At 40.6% G+C, this 13,493-nt stretch overlaps 1 long non-coding RNA gene across 1 annotated transcript in view; it reads right to left on the bottom strand.

The window, feature by feature from the left end:
- Positions 1-8,025: 8,025 nt before the first annotated feature.
- Positions 8,026-13,493, bottom strand: part of LOC145350635 (uncharacterized) — a 65,999-nt gene continuing 60,531 nt past the window's right edge. The window contains exons 2-3 of the long non-coding RNA XR_013888238.1: positions 9,041-9,161; positions 8,026-8,109 (exon numbers count right to left, since the gene is read on the bottom strand). This is a non-coding gene — a long non-coding RNA (uncharacterized LOC145350635). The remainder of the gene's footprint in view (positions 8,110-9,040; positions 9,162-13,493) is intronic.

Genomic DNA, 13,493 nt, shown 5'->3' on the forward strand with positions numbered 1-13,493 from the left:
GTCTTCCTTACATTTTTGTAAAGTTTATTTATTAGTCACAAGTTGGCTTACATTAATAATGTAATGAAGTTACTGTGAAAATCCCCTTGTCACACTCTGGCGCCTGTTCAGTACACTGAGGGACAATTTAACATGGCTAATCCACCTAACCTGCACATTTTTGAACTGTGGGAGGAAACCAGAGCACCCAGAGGAAATCCACACGGACACAGGAGTATATGCAAACTCCACAGACACAATGACCCAAGCCAAGAATCAAACCTGGGTCCCTGGTGCTGTGAGGCAGAAGTGCTAACCATTGTGCCACCATGCATTTCTGCATGGTTCATAGTTATAATTAATAGTCATGGTTCATTTGTTCATAGTCATAATTGTTTCCTTTCATGTTGTAAATTCTTTTTGTAAAATGCAACTTGTTCTTCTTCTTTAAGATATCCAGATTCTTCATTTGAATATTCTTCTCAGGGTAAACTGGTTTAGAATAATAAGCTTTTGCAATGTGATCCATTTTGCCACACTTTGAGCATTGACTATTCTTGCTCCATCATTCACTCACCGAATGGCCCATTTTGACACATCTGTGACATGTTTGTTGCTTTTTGACTTCTTATAGGTGATTCCAAACTTGTGCATCTTAATTCCTGCACCAAATTGTGAAGCTTCTTTCGTAGCCAGTTCCTTCGACACTGTGATTTCTATTTCTGGCTTTCAAGTCAACTCATATTTAATAAGCAATCATCTTCATATGGCCTAATTTTGGAGACCACAATCTAACTAACCCTGAGGAGAATCTTCTAAGTGCTTGTCAAAACTTACAATGTTGTGCCAGCCTTTTTAAGGTTGCCACAAACTGAGCAATGCTTTCACCTTCCACTTGATTCCTTCAGTGGAGCTTAAACTGTTCCATGATAATCAGTGGCTTTGGAGAGTAATGATCTTCAATGACCTTTGTCAAGTCATTGTAAGTTTTGGTTCCTGGCTTTGTTGGCTGAACCAAGTTCTGGAGCAAATGAAATGTTTTATATCCAATAGTACTGAGAAAAACTAACATGAGTAGCTCATTTGCAATTTTATTCACTTGTACAAAGTACTAAAAACAGTCTACAAAGGAACTCCAAGATTTATTTTCTCCATTGAAAGCACTCAAGGATTTTAATTGACTCGCCATTCCTCTTGCAGGCACTAGCGACTCGAGACTCTCAATAATTTTCTTCCAATACTCCCTTCTTTTTAATCTGGAGACTATTGGCTCGATGGATTTTTTTTCAAATGGCCCCAGCTCTACAGCAAAATATACACTCATTTCAAGTATGCCAGATACAGCCTTGAATCTCATCCTTTTTGATTTGAAACCATCCCCTTTCCCCACCACGCACACTTTTAAAAGCACACAGTGAGCTTGTTCTTATTTGAGTCTTCATGATACTGGCACATTAACCCTGTTGTTGCTTTTTTCTAGGCCTCGAATTGAAGTGTGGGGGCTCACAATGATATTTTCCTACCTTAGGATCTTTTGTCAATGTTCTCGATGAAACAAAGTCCCATTCACTGCCAATTGATTCTCTCTAATGCCTTAACGTTGTAAGGGATTGTCAGTTTTACACAGAAAGAAAAGCTATGGTGTGCATGCCTTGATTCAAACTAAAAGGCAACAAACACATTTTATTGAAGAGCTGCTGTCCGCACTGCATCAAGTACAAAACCCAAAATAAAACTGAAGCCTAAGCATGCACCCTAATGACATCGCCATCAAAGCATGTGATCAGCTCTTAAAGTGGTGCAGCAATCCTTTGAAATAGATAACAGTTCTCATTAGAACAGAAGGTTAAGGGGAGACTTAATGGAGGTTTTCCGAGTAAAGTGGGGTGTTGTACAGCAATAGGGTTGAACTGTTTCCATTGTACTCCATTGCCGCTCACTTCTCTATTAAATTATTAATTCATGAGTGCCTGCTATTCCATTACATGATTGGCTCATTGTTGTGTTTTTTTTTGTACTCCAGCTGATCATTAATTCATTAATTCATTGGTATCCATTGCTGTATCATTTTACTGACTGATTGATGTGCCTGCTGTTTTATTACTTCACTGATGTTCTACTTTCTGAATTAATGTATTAATTAGTTGGTGCCTGCTATCCTTTGCATTTATTGATTCAGTAGTGACAGTTCTCTATTAATTCATTTAACCTCTGAATGGCCTGCAGAGTTCTCTGTAATGTTCCTTTGTAATCCCCCATTAGGAGTGGGTCCGCTTGCCGTTTTTGCTACTGGTGAATCCTCGATTAATTCATCTCTCCACTCAACGTGCCTCATGGAATCTCTAATATGTTTGATGTGTTGTCAGTGGCTGCTGTTGGAGTTGTCTGTGGTAGCATTTAGCATCAACTTTATTCAAAACGTAATAAAGAATTCCTTGATGAGCCACAGGAGTCGGGGGTTATCGGCGGGTAGGGCGAAATGTGGAGTTGGCGCCATGAATCGATCCATCATAATCTCATTAAATGGTACAGCAGACTTGAGGGGCTGAATGGCCTCCTCCTGCTCCTGCCTTGGATGTTCCAATAACTACATCTAGATTTAGATTTCATCCTTATCATGAGGCTGCAAGGGAGGACCAGATCACAATAATCGTGTGATCTCTCATCACTTCCCCGAGGTGATGAGAACAGTCTGATTTACATACTAACATTGACATTTTACACTACAAAATCCTTCTCTTATATTCTATAAATGTTCACTTAAATCAGAGCAGGACTTAAGGTTTATATGTCATTTCCTATTCTAGTCCAATGGAAAACCTAGGAGGCAACTGAACTTTATCAAGCAGGAACTTCCGGCATTTTTTCTTTTAAACAAATTACCCTTCACGTGGGATTGTTTATTGGTACGATTTGATGTATTGTCACGTGTACTGGGATACAGTGAAAGATATTGTTTCTTATATGCTATTCAGGCAAAACATACTGAAGTACTTCAGGGAAAAGGGGAATGATCGGGTGCAGAATATAATGTTGCAGCTACAAATAGGGTGAAGAGAAAGATCAGCTTAATGTATGATAGGATCATTCAAAATTCTGATGATAGCAGGGAAGAAGCTGTTCTTGAGTCCGTTGGTACGTGTTTTCAGACTTTTGTATCTTTTCCCAATGGAAGAAGGTGTGTGGGGTCCATTCATTCCTTTGAATAGATGGAGACAGCACTGGCAGGATGAATTTCTTTTATTGAACAGAACTTCAAATTAAATCATTACAAAAGTGAACAGAAAGTGGCAAGAAATTAGAGAGAGAGAGAGAGAGAGAGAGAAACTGGCTTCTTCTGCAGTCCTGTCCTGATTGAAACAGAACTCCAAAACAGACTGAATGAAGTTGAAAACATAGAACTGTGACCACAATATATGTGATTTGTTATCTTGTTATCAGAATCATTTGGCACATGTTGTCTCCAACTTGGAGAAACTGGCCTCGCAGATGTTGTTGATAGAAAACTTTATTAGGCTTATAAAAGCCTGTTTTGTTGGCATTGTACTTTTCAAAAATGCAGTCAATTTCTAATTACCCCAGCATGACTCCTGAGTTTTAAAATGTCGTCAAGTTAAAGCTGAGTGAGTTAATTTTTAAGTTTAGCATTTAAATGTAATTGCATCGGCAGCAATGTATTAACATGAAGTCTTTGCATAATTGAAGCAAATCTACACAGGCTCAGAAAGGTGGAAGAGAGAATATCTGGGATGTGTGGGGTCCTTGATGATGCTGTAAGTAGTCTCACAACACCAAGTTAATGTCCAACAGGTTTATTTGGTAGCACGAGCTTTTGGAGCACTGCTCTTTCATCAGGTGAGTGTGTGTTGATGCTGACTGCTTTCCCGAGGCAGTGGGAAGTGTAGACGGAGTGGATTTGGAAAGTGCTGCCTGAGGATCTTTGGTGAATTGCTGCAATGCATCTTGTAGATAGTACACTCTGTTGCTAATGTGCGTTGGTGGTGGAGGGAGTGGATGTTTGTGGATGCTTTTTCCTGGTTGGCATCAAGCTTCTTGAGTGCTGTTGGAGCTGCATCTATCCAGGCAAGTGGGCCCTCTACCAAAATACTCCTGACTTGTGCCTTGTAGATAGTGGACAGGTTTATGGGGAGTCAGGAGGTGAGTTACTCACCACAGTATTCCTAGATTCTAAGCTGCTCTTGGAGACACTGTGTTTATTTGGCAAGTCCAGTTGTGTTTCTAGTCAATGGTAACCCTAAGGATGTTGACAATGGGCAGTTTATTGATGGTAACACCTTTGAACGTTGGGGGGTGCGGTGGGTTGGGGGGGGGGGGAGATGCTGGTAGGTGGTAGTGTTTGGTCGGGGCAGGGTGGCGGTTAGATTGTCTCTTATCAGTAGTGGTCATTGCCCGGCATTTGTGGGGCACAAATGTTACTTGCCACTTGTTAGCCCAAACTGGATATTGTCAAGATCTCATTGCATTTAAACATGGATTGCTTCAGTACCTGAGGAGTCGCAAACAGTGCTGAACATTGTGTAATCATCGGCAACATCTCCACTTCTGACCTTATGATGGAGGGAAGGTCATTAATGAAGCAGCTGAAGGTTGTTGGGCCTGGGACATTATCCCGAGGGACACCTGCAGAGATGTCCTGAAGTTGAGATGACTGACCCTCCACAACCACAACCATCTTCCTATGTGTCAGGTATGACTCAGAGTGGAGAGAACCTGATATCCATTGATTCCAGTTTTGCTAGGGCCCCTTGATGCCACACCCAGTCGAATGCAGCCTTGATGTCAAGGGCTGTCACTCCCACCTCACCTCTAGAATTCTTTTGTCTTGTTTGAACCAAGGCTGAGATGAGGTCTGGAGCTGAGTGAACCTGGCGAAACCCAAACTGGGCGTCACTGAGCAGGTTATTGCTGAGCAGGTGCTGCTTGATAGCACTGTTGATGACCCCTTCCAACATTTTAATAATGATCGAGAGTAGAATGATGGGGCAGTAAATGGCTGGGTTGGATTTGTCCTGTTTTTCATGTATAAGACATTCCTGGGCAATTTTCCACATTGTTGGGTAGATGCCAATATTGTAACTATACTGGAAGAGCTTGGCTAGGGGAACGGGAAGTTTTGAAGCACAAGCCTTCAATTGCAGAAATATTATCAGGGCTCATTGCAGTATCCAGTGCCTCCAACCATTTCTTGATGGCTGCAGACGGGCATCTGAGATGTTGGGGACCATTGGAAGAGGCTGAGATGAATAATCCACTTGGCACTTCTGGCTGAAGATTGCTGCGGATGCTTCAATCTTACCTTCAGCACTTCTTTCCTTCAGTGGCAAAGTTGTTGCCTGGATGTTTTTCTGGAACCTAAATGAAAGAAGATCTCTCACATAGCTGTTCACAGGGCAGCACCATAGACTGTTAGTACAGTGCTTCTCCAGAGTTCTGCCTGTCCATCCGCATTGTTTTCCTTTCTGCAATCAACGGATGGATTTTAGGAAAGTCAGCCAGAAGCTGGCCTCGCAGCCATTAGATGTTGTAGATGAGATTAATTGTTTCATAGTTGGTCTTCCTCATACCTGGTGTAATAAAAGCCTGTGAGGGCGTGTAAAATCCAGCCCCAAAGTGCACCTCTCTGATAAGAGGTGCTGGTTGCCTTCAATCTGACCCCAAGCAAACGATCATGCTGTGAATGAACAGCATAGATAGCAATAATCGCATGCCTGTCACACAATGTTGAGGTGCTGATTGCAAGTGATTCCTGGAATCAAACAGACAAACCACTCCTCCCTGACTAGTCATGTTCAGGGGCAATCTCGTCTCTAAAGCCACAGAATTGAGTTTTCCAAGTCAGGATTTCAGCTTTAAAAGGGTCTAGATGGGAAGACAAACATCCTTTGACAAAATAAACAAGATCTCAGTCAAAGCTTTCTAATGATAGTCAAGGTACTTGGCTGCTTATGGTTAGGAAGATTGTGCTCGGAGGCACCACCCTTGGAGCTGTGACATTGATGAAAGAACTAGCTGTGAGTGGACATGCTGGATGCTGCTCGTATTCAGACCTGGGAAGATCAATTTTCATGGAATATATACAGTGCAGAAGGAAGTCTTTCGGCCCATCGAGGCCTCAGTGACAACAATCCCATCCAGGCCCTATCTCCATAACCTCGCATATTTACCCTGCTAGTGCCCCTGACACTAAGGGTCAATTTAGCATGGCCAATCAACAAAACCCGCACATCTTTGGACTGTGGGAGGAAGCCAGAGCACCCAAAGGAAACCTATGTCAACACGGGGAAGATAGGCAAACTCCACACAGACAGTAAATTAATAGATTTTTCAATAAATACTGAGTTGCAGTTGCTAATGTCTTGTAATGTGGCTATCCTATAGGATAGTCCTTAGACCCAATCGAGTTCCTCCAATGCAATTGGTCATATATCTTCTTTAAACTGAGCAGTTTATTTATTGTCAGATGTTCACCATCTATATTGTTACCATGGGAAAAAAGTGATTGATTAATCATCATTTAGAAAGTATTTTATCAAAGAGTATGAATTTTACATCTGTTGTGAAAAGTTCAATACATCACAGGAAATTGTTTTACTTGAAAAGTGGGAAGCCTCGTATTCAGGCCTTTTAACATTATTTTGGGATTGGAAGTTCATTATATTGCATTCCACAGTTAACTGCAAATTACTACAAAATTATATTGGATTATAAATGTAGGATATCAGGCAGTAATGTTGAGGCAACATAATTGCCTTAAAGAGTCACTAAACTTTACTGGATTAAAACGTTTAACAAGCTCTGAAATTCCTGATGGTGTCTTGCAAACCGTGGTGATTTGAAATCATTCAGGAGGTAGGTCTTTTTTTCTCTTGTTCTTGCTTTGAATATCTTGGAAACCTGGGTAGCCTTTCATTCTAAAAGCAAAAAAGGAATGGTAAAAGTCAACTTATTGCACTTGACAAATCCCCGGCTGGAATGGGTGTAAACAAAGAAAGCTGTTTGGGATTGAAATGCAATCGTGTACAAAAGGTCCTACCTGGCATAGTGATGAGAACTCTGCCATGATGCACATGCTGTGGGTCTGCTGCAATGTTCCAGTGAAGCTCAACGCAAACTAAAGGAACAGCATCTCAACTTCTGGCTCCGGCCTCAACATCAAATTCAACGACTTCAGATAATTAGCTTTCCCCCACCTCAACCCTTTTGTTTTCATTTTATTTATTTTTTAACTGTTCTCTACCTTTTATTTCTTTACTGTATTTCTTTATTTATCTTCCCTCCCCACACTTGCACCCTATTTTTTTTACCTCCTTTCCTTACTATTTCTCCCCCTTTGCTTCGCCTTTCTCCCTTTTTCTCTATTTTACCTCTCTTCTACCCATCTCTCCCCTCCTCCCACATCTTCATCTGTTATCGCTGACTCTCTGATTTCAGCTTCTCTGCCGTTTGGCCTTGCATACCTTTGGACTGCCATTAGCAGCCTTTCCCCTTCTTTTTGTGGCTTTGACTCATCTTTCATTCCCTGACCCTGCAGTATAAAAATCTCCAGCTTTCTATGCCTTTTAGCTTCGACAAAGGGTCATCTGGACTCAAAACGTCAGCTCTTTTCTCTTCTTACAGATGCTCTCAGAACTGCTGAGATTTTCCAGAATTTTCTCTTATGGTCTGTGGAAAGACATGTCCCTTCAGTTCGAATAAATCGATTGTGCTACAGGTAAGGTATTCTTTGAGCTTGTAACAAAAACCATTGTTAATATGCTAATTTGAATGAGAGCATCTTGTTATTCTTCCAATTAGTGGTGGCATGGTCAATCTGATGTCAGCATTAGAGACTGATGAATAACATACTTTATTCAATGGTATCAAAATCATCGGTGCACATATTGGTTCATAGAAGCTGAAAAGTTTGGGTGAATGAATAGATACCTTAAAATTCCTCAAGTTCATGTAACCAAATGCAAAATACACTTCGATTATTATTTTATTTCATGCGAAGACTAGGATTTATGGAACATAATTCTGATTAAGCGGATGAAAAGATATGACAAAACTAACTTAGTAACGCTGCAAAAATATCCGACAGAATTCTGTTCCTCGTTACAAAGAAATGTTCTTTCCATAAAAATGAGACAAAATGATAGAAAAAATGTATTTATTAATGTTTTATAGGAGAATTTCATGGTAACTTCATTTCAGTGTTAATGCAAGTCTTACTTGTGACTAATAAACAAAAATAAATAATAAAATAAAATAAATGTACTTCAGGATTAATGTATACTTTGCTCAGTATTGATTTCAACCTGATTTAATTTATTATTGCCACATGTACTAACATACAGTGAAAAGTAGCATTTCATGTGCACTATATAGACAAAACATACCATTCATAGAGAAGGAAACAAAACAGTGCACTGTTACAGTCATAGCTATGGTGTAGAGAAAGATCAACTTAATACAAGGTAAGTCCATTCAAAAGACAGCCCCAGGGAAGAAGCTGTTCTTGAGTTGGTTGGTACGTGACCTCAGACTTTTGTATCTTTTTCCCGAAGGAAGGAGGAGGCAGAGAGAATGTTCAGGGTGCATGGGGTACTTAATTATGCTGGCTGCTTTGCCGAAGCAGTGGGAAGTGTAGACAGAGTCAATGGATGGGAGGCTGGTTTACGTGATGAATTGGGCTACATTCATGACCTTTTGTAGTTCCTTGCAATCTTGGGCAAAGCAGAAGCCATACCAAGCTGTGATACAACCAGAAAGAACACTTTCTATGGCGCATCTGTAAAATTTGGTGAGAATCATAGCTGACATGCCAAATTTCCTTAGTCTTCTGAGAAAGTAGAGGCGAAGGTGGGCTTTCTTAACTGTAGTGTCAGCATGGGGGAACTGGGACAGGTTGTTGTTGATCTGGACACCTTAAAACTTGAAGTTCCCGATTCTTTCTACTTTGTCCCCGTTGTTATAAAAAGGGGCATGTTCTACTTTATGCTTCCTGAAGTCGATGATATTTGTATTGTTGACATTGAGGGAGAGATTATTGTTGTCCTACCTGTTCACCAGATTCTCTCTCATTCCTGTACTCTATTTCATCATTGATGGAGATCCAACCCACCCATTACGGTGGTGTCATCAGCAAATTTGAAAATCGAATCGGAGGGGATATGAAGCAACTGGTGATTAAGATACAACATTATTAATGTAAATAATTTCAAAGTTTACAATAATGCAATACATTCACTAAAGTCTAATTATGACAAATAAATAAAAATTCCTTTCACGATTGCCAGGCATCTAAGCATTTTACAGCTAATTCAGTATGTTTGAAATGTAGGTATTGCTGTAATGTAGGCAATACAGCAACTAATTTGCACAAAACAAACTCTCACAAATGGCAATGTGGTAATGCCCAGTTAATTTGTTTTTGTGCTGTTGCGTGAGGGAGAAATATTGGCCAGGACACTGGGGATAACTCCCTGTTCTTCTTCAAAATGGTGCCATGGGATCTTTCACATCCGCCTCAACAAGCAGCTGGGGCCTCAGTAGAAATGTTACATTCAAAAGATGGCACCTCTGACTCTACAGTACTCCATCAGTACTGCTTCTGAGTGTCAGCCTTGATTTTTGTGCGGGAATCCTGGAGTACAACTGGAACCACATCCTTATGGGAGTGCTATTAACTGAGCCATGCCGGTTAAAATGATTTGTTTTGTTTGGCTTTACAGGTTTCACTTGGAATTTGATGATATAAGCTCAAGCGTTTCATTGTGAATGGTGACACAAAACTGTACCCCTTCCAAATCAGCTTCATGTGAAGCAGGATATATCTGCTTCAATTTCCAGTTCAGAACCTGAATCATTCCATCCATAGACTTGCTAATGGACCCAATCCTCTTTTGTTGTTACCAATCTGAATCTTACACAAATTTCACTTCCAAAAATTACCTGGAAGGAAAAATGGCCCAAGTGGATTTAATGTGAATAAAGATGAAAATAATTAAAGAAATTAAAATATAATTAGTGCAAATTCACCTGTCCAATCAGTCTTTTGATTTTGAACCTGAGGGAAAATGCTACAGACTATCTTTGATCATTGAGCAGTGATAGATGCAATTCTATTCCTCAGATCTATCAATCAATTGGTCAGTGCACAAATGATTGGTATTAAGCTACACATTAGAAAGCATTTACAGGGTTTGATTCCATGCCTGGACTCATTTATCTGGTCACAGCCAGGAGTACTTATATGCAGGTAGAGAAGGTGGTTAAGAAGGCTTATGAGATACTTACCATTATTAGTTGAGGCATAGACTATAAGAACGGGGAAGTTATGATGGAGCTATATAAAATGCTTGTTAGGCCACAGCTGGAGTATTGTGTGCAGTTCTAATCACCACACAAAATGAAGAAGGTGATTGCATTAGAAAGGGTGCAGAGTAAATTCACCAGGATATATTCTGGGCTCGAATATTTCAACTATGAAGAGAAGCTGGTTAGGCTGGAGTTGTTTTCCTTGGAGCAGAGAAAGCTGAGGGGGTCCTCATCGAGGTGTATCAAATTATGAGGGTCATAGATAGAAAGGAACTTTTCTCCTTATTAGAGTGTTCAATAATCAGGGGGCTTAGATTTAAGGTAAGGTGCAGGAGGTTGAGAGGGAACCTGAGGAAATGTTTTTTTTCACTCAGAGACTGGAATCCACTGTCTGAGAGGGTGGTAGAGGTGGGAAGCCTCAAAATATTCAAGAAGCATTTGGATAAACATTTGTTTTTTTCACTCAGAGGATGGTGAATGCGTGGAATTCACTCCCACCAAATGTAGTTGAGGCTAAAACATTGTGTGATTTCAAGAAAAAATTAAATATAGCTCTTGGGGCGAAGGGGTTCAGGGGATATGAGTGGAAGGGCGGGGTTTAGGATATTGAATTCAATGATCAGCCATGATCAAGATGAATGGCGGAGCAGGCTCGAAGGACCGATAGGCATACTCCTGCTTCTGGTTTCTATGTTTCCATGTAACATCATAGCATACAAGGCTATGGACCATGTACTAGAAAATGGGATTAGAAAAGGTGTCTGATGTCCAGTACAGACACAATTTGCCAAAGGGCCTCTTTTTGTGCTGTTAAACTCTAAAACTGTATGACCTCTATAATGGGTCTCAATATTTTGGGACAAGAAGAGACAAATCAACAGAGGGTCTCAATTCTGATCGCTATCCCTGTGATCCTGTGATGGGAGAGTTGACAGTCACTATTGTCAGCTGTATTGGTTCACATGTGAAGAGTGGTTACTTGGACAGTAGATGAAAACTGATATCCATCAAAACTTGTGCAATTATACCCCAGCACAAAATAAGTGAAGACAGGAGGGGGAAGGTTAAGAATATATCTTGCTGTTTCTATTAGCAATGTCATCAATGCTGCTAATAGTGATTTTGTGCTGTATGTAGTAATAATCTGGTTCTGCAAAACAATCTGTTGTTTCTTGCTGGATGATGGAAAGTCTACTTTTTACATATAAATTCCTCTCTATAGCAGAAGAAGTGGTGGCGTAGTGGTATTATCAGTGGGCTAGTAATCCAGAAACCCAGGGTAATGCTTTGGGGAGCTGGGTTCGAATCCCATACAAGGCAGATAGTGAAATTTGAATCTAATAAAGGAAAATTGGGAAACAAAAGTCTAATGTTGACTGTGAAACAATTGTCATTAAATCAAGTTTTGTTCACTGATGCCCATTAGGGAAGGAAATCTGCTGTTCTTACTTGACCTGACTTATATGTGACTTCCAGATCCACGCCAATGTGGGTGACTCTCAAATATGACTATTGGATAATCAGTGATGCTGACATCCGATGAACAAAATACTCAATATTCCCTCCAATTGATTTAGATTTTTGATCCTGGTCTTTTACGTGTACGCACTTCGCCCCCTACCACCATTACATCACTGTTTTGACCAAGTCTAAGGATGGAATAATCACAAAAATCCAACACCAGGTCAATTGGCAAACAATTGAAAGTTACAATGACATGTTTTCAGAGTTAATGTATAGTCAAAAAGGAAACAATCAATGTTCAGGAAAAGAATCTCCTTTACGTTTGTGGAATTATTGATTTTGTTTTAAGACAGTACAGTTGATGTTAGAAATTAATGGTTGATTTAGACCGCATTTCACTTAGTTATCAGGGAAGAAACATAGAATCATAGAATCATACAGTGCAGAAGAGGCCCTTTGGCCCATCGGGTCTGTACCAACACGCGAGAAATGCCTGAAATCCCATCTGCCAGCACTTGGCGCATAGCCTTGAATGTTATGATGTGCCAAGTGTTCATTGAGGTACTTTTTAATGGTTATGAGACAACCTGCCTCAACCACCCTCCGAGGCAGTGCATTCCAGGCTGTCACCACCCCCGGGTGAAAAAACGTTTCCTCACATCCCCCTTAAACTTCCTGCCCTTCTCCTATGTCCCCTCTAGACTGACATGGTCAAAAAGTACTGGTCTTAGGGTGCAACACCCTGCCCCAGATGTACATGTGTCAATATTATGGATGCCACAATAATTGGTAAAGACAGCTTTGCAGGCATCCTGGGTGGTCACCGAAAAGATGCATTAGGACTCAAATTTATGTATTGAAGATGATATTAGACCCTTTGCAGAGTTTGGTGAACTGAGCAGGCACCAGTCTTGTTCTACTCAGGGATTTCAATGACCACTGCACCATTAGAGACAGTTGCGAACAGAAGGTACATTGTTTTTAATCACAGTCTGTGTTCAGTGAAGGCAGGTGGAGTTTTCACAGCCAGTGTGCCTGCTGTAAACCTCCAGGGGTTTATCTTCAGGCTGCTCCCAGTAGGCAAGAGACTGAATGATCTTCAGGGTAAAGTGTGAAAGCTGATGATGAAGGTGCAAAAGGTGCCTTTGCAAAAGTTTTGAACAAGGCTTGAGGACTAAACTTGACCCAACCTCAGGCCTGCCAATTTAGGCCCTTGAAGTTGGTTGGAAAATATCATATCTAGTTGCCACCCCTCTAGTTCTTGCTCTCTGCAAACTGCAATCCTCGTCAAAGATGTCAGCCTCAAAACAGAATGATTTTGGGAGCAATTAGTGCTTCTCATATATTTATATTTGTCTGGCCCACAATCCTCCCTGTGGACTAGTGCTACTTTTTGTGCCGGCATTTATAAAAGTAAGTGACTGGATTCTTAGCATTCAATCATTTTATAAATAACAGAACTCCTCGCAAAGACTAAGGGCAAATGAAGGAGAATGGGAGCTGCTGAATATGGAGAAGAACATCAGAACGAGTGGAATAGTTTCTGATACAGGAATATGACTGTTTATTTATTGATTATTTACAAACTGCAAGCGTTAAATTGCAGATAAGCCCAAAATCGGAAACAGGCATCTGAGTGATCCCACCTGGATCATTCAGGTGGGATCATCCAGCAGGGATGGGGAATGAATCCCATTGTAGAGGACGATGGGGACTCGTACTATACCTGG

Source organism: Carcharhinus amblyrhynchos, chromosome 1 (assembly GCF_965287045.1).
Source record: "Carcharhinus amblyrhynchos chromosome 1, sCarAmb.v2.hapA, whole genome shotgun sequence".
In the NCBI taxonomy this organism is placed as follows: domain Eukaryota; kingdom Metazoa; phylum Chordata; class Chondrichthyes; order Carcharhiniformes; family Carcharhinidae; genus Carcharhinus; species Carcharhinus amblyrhynchos.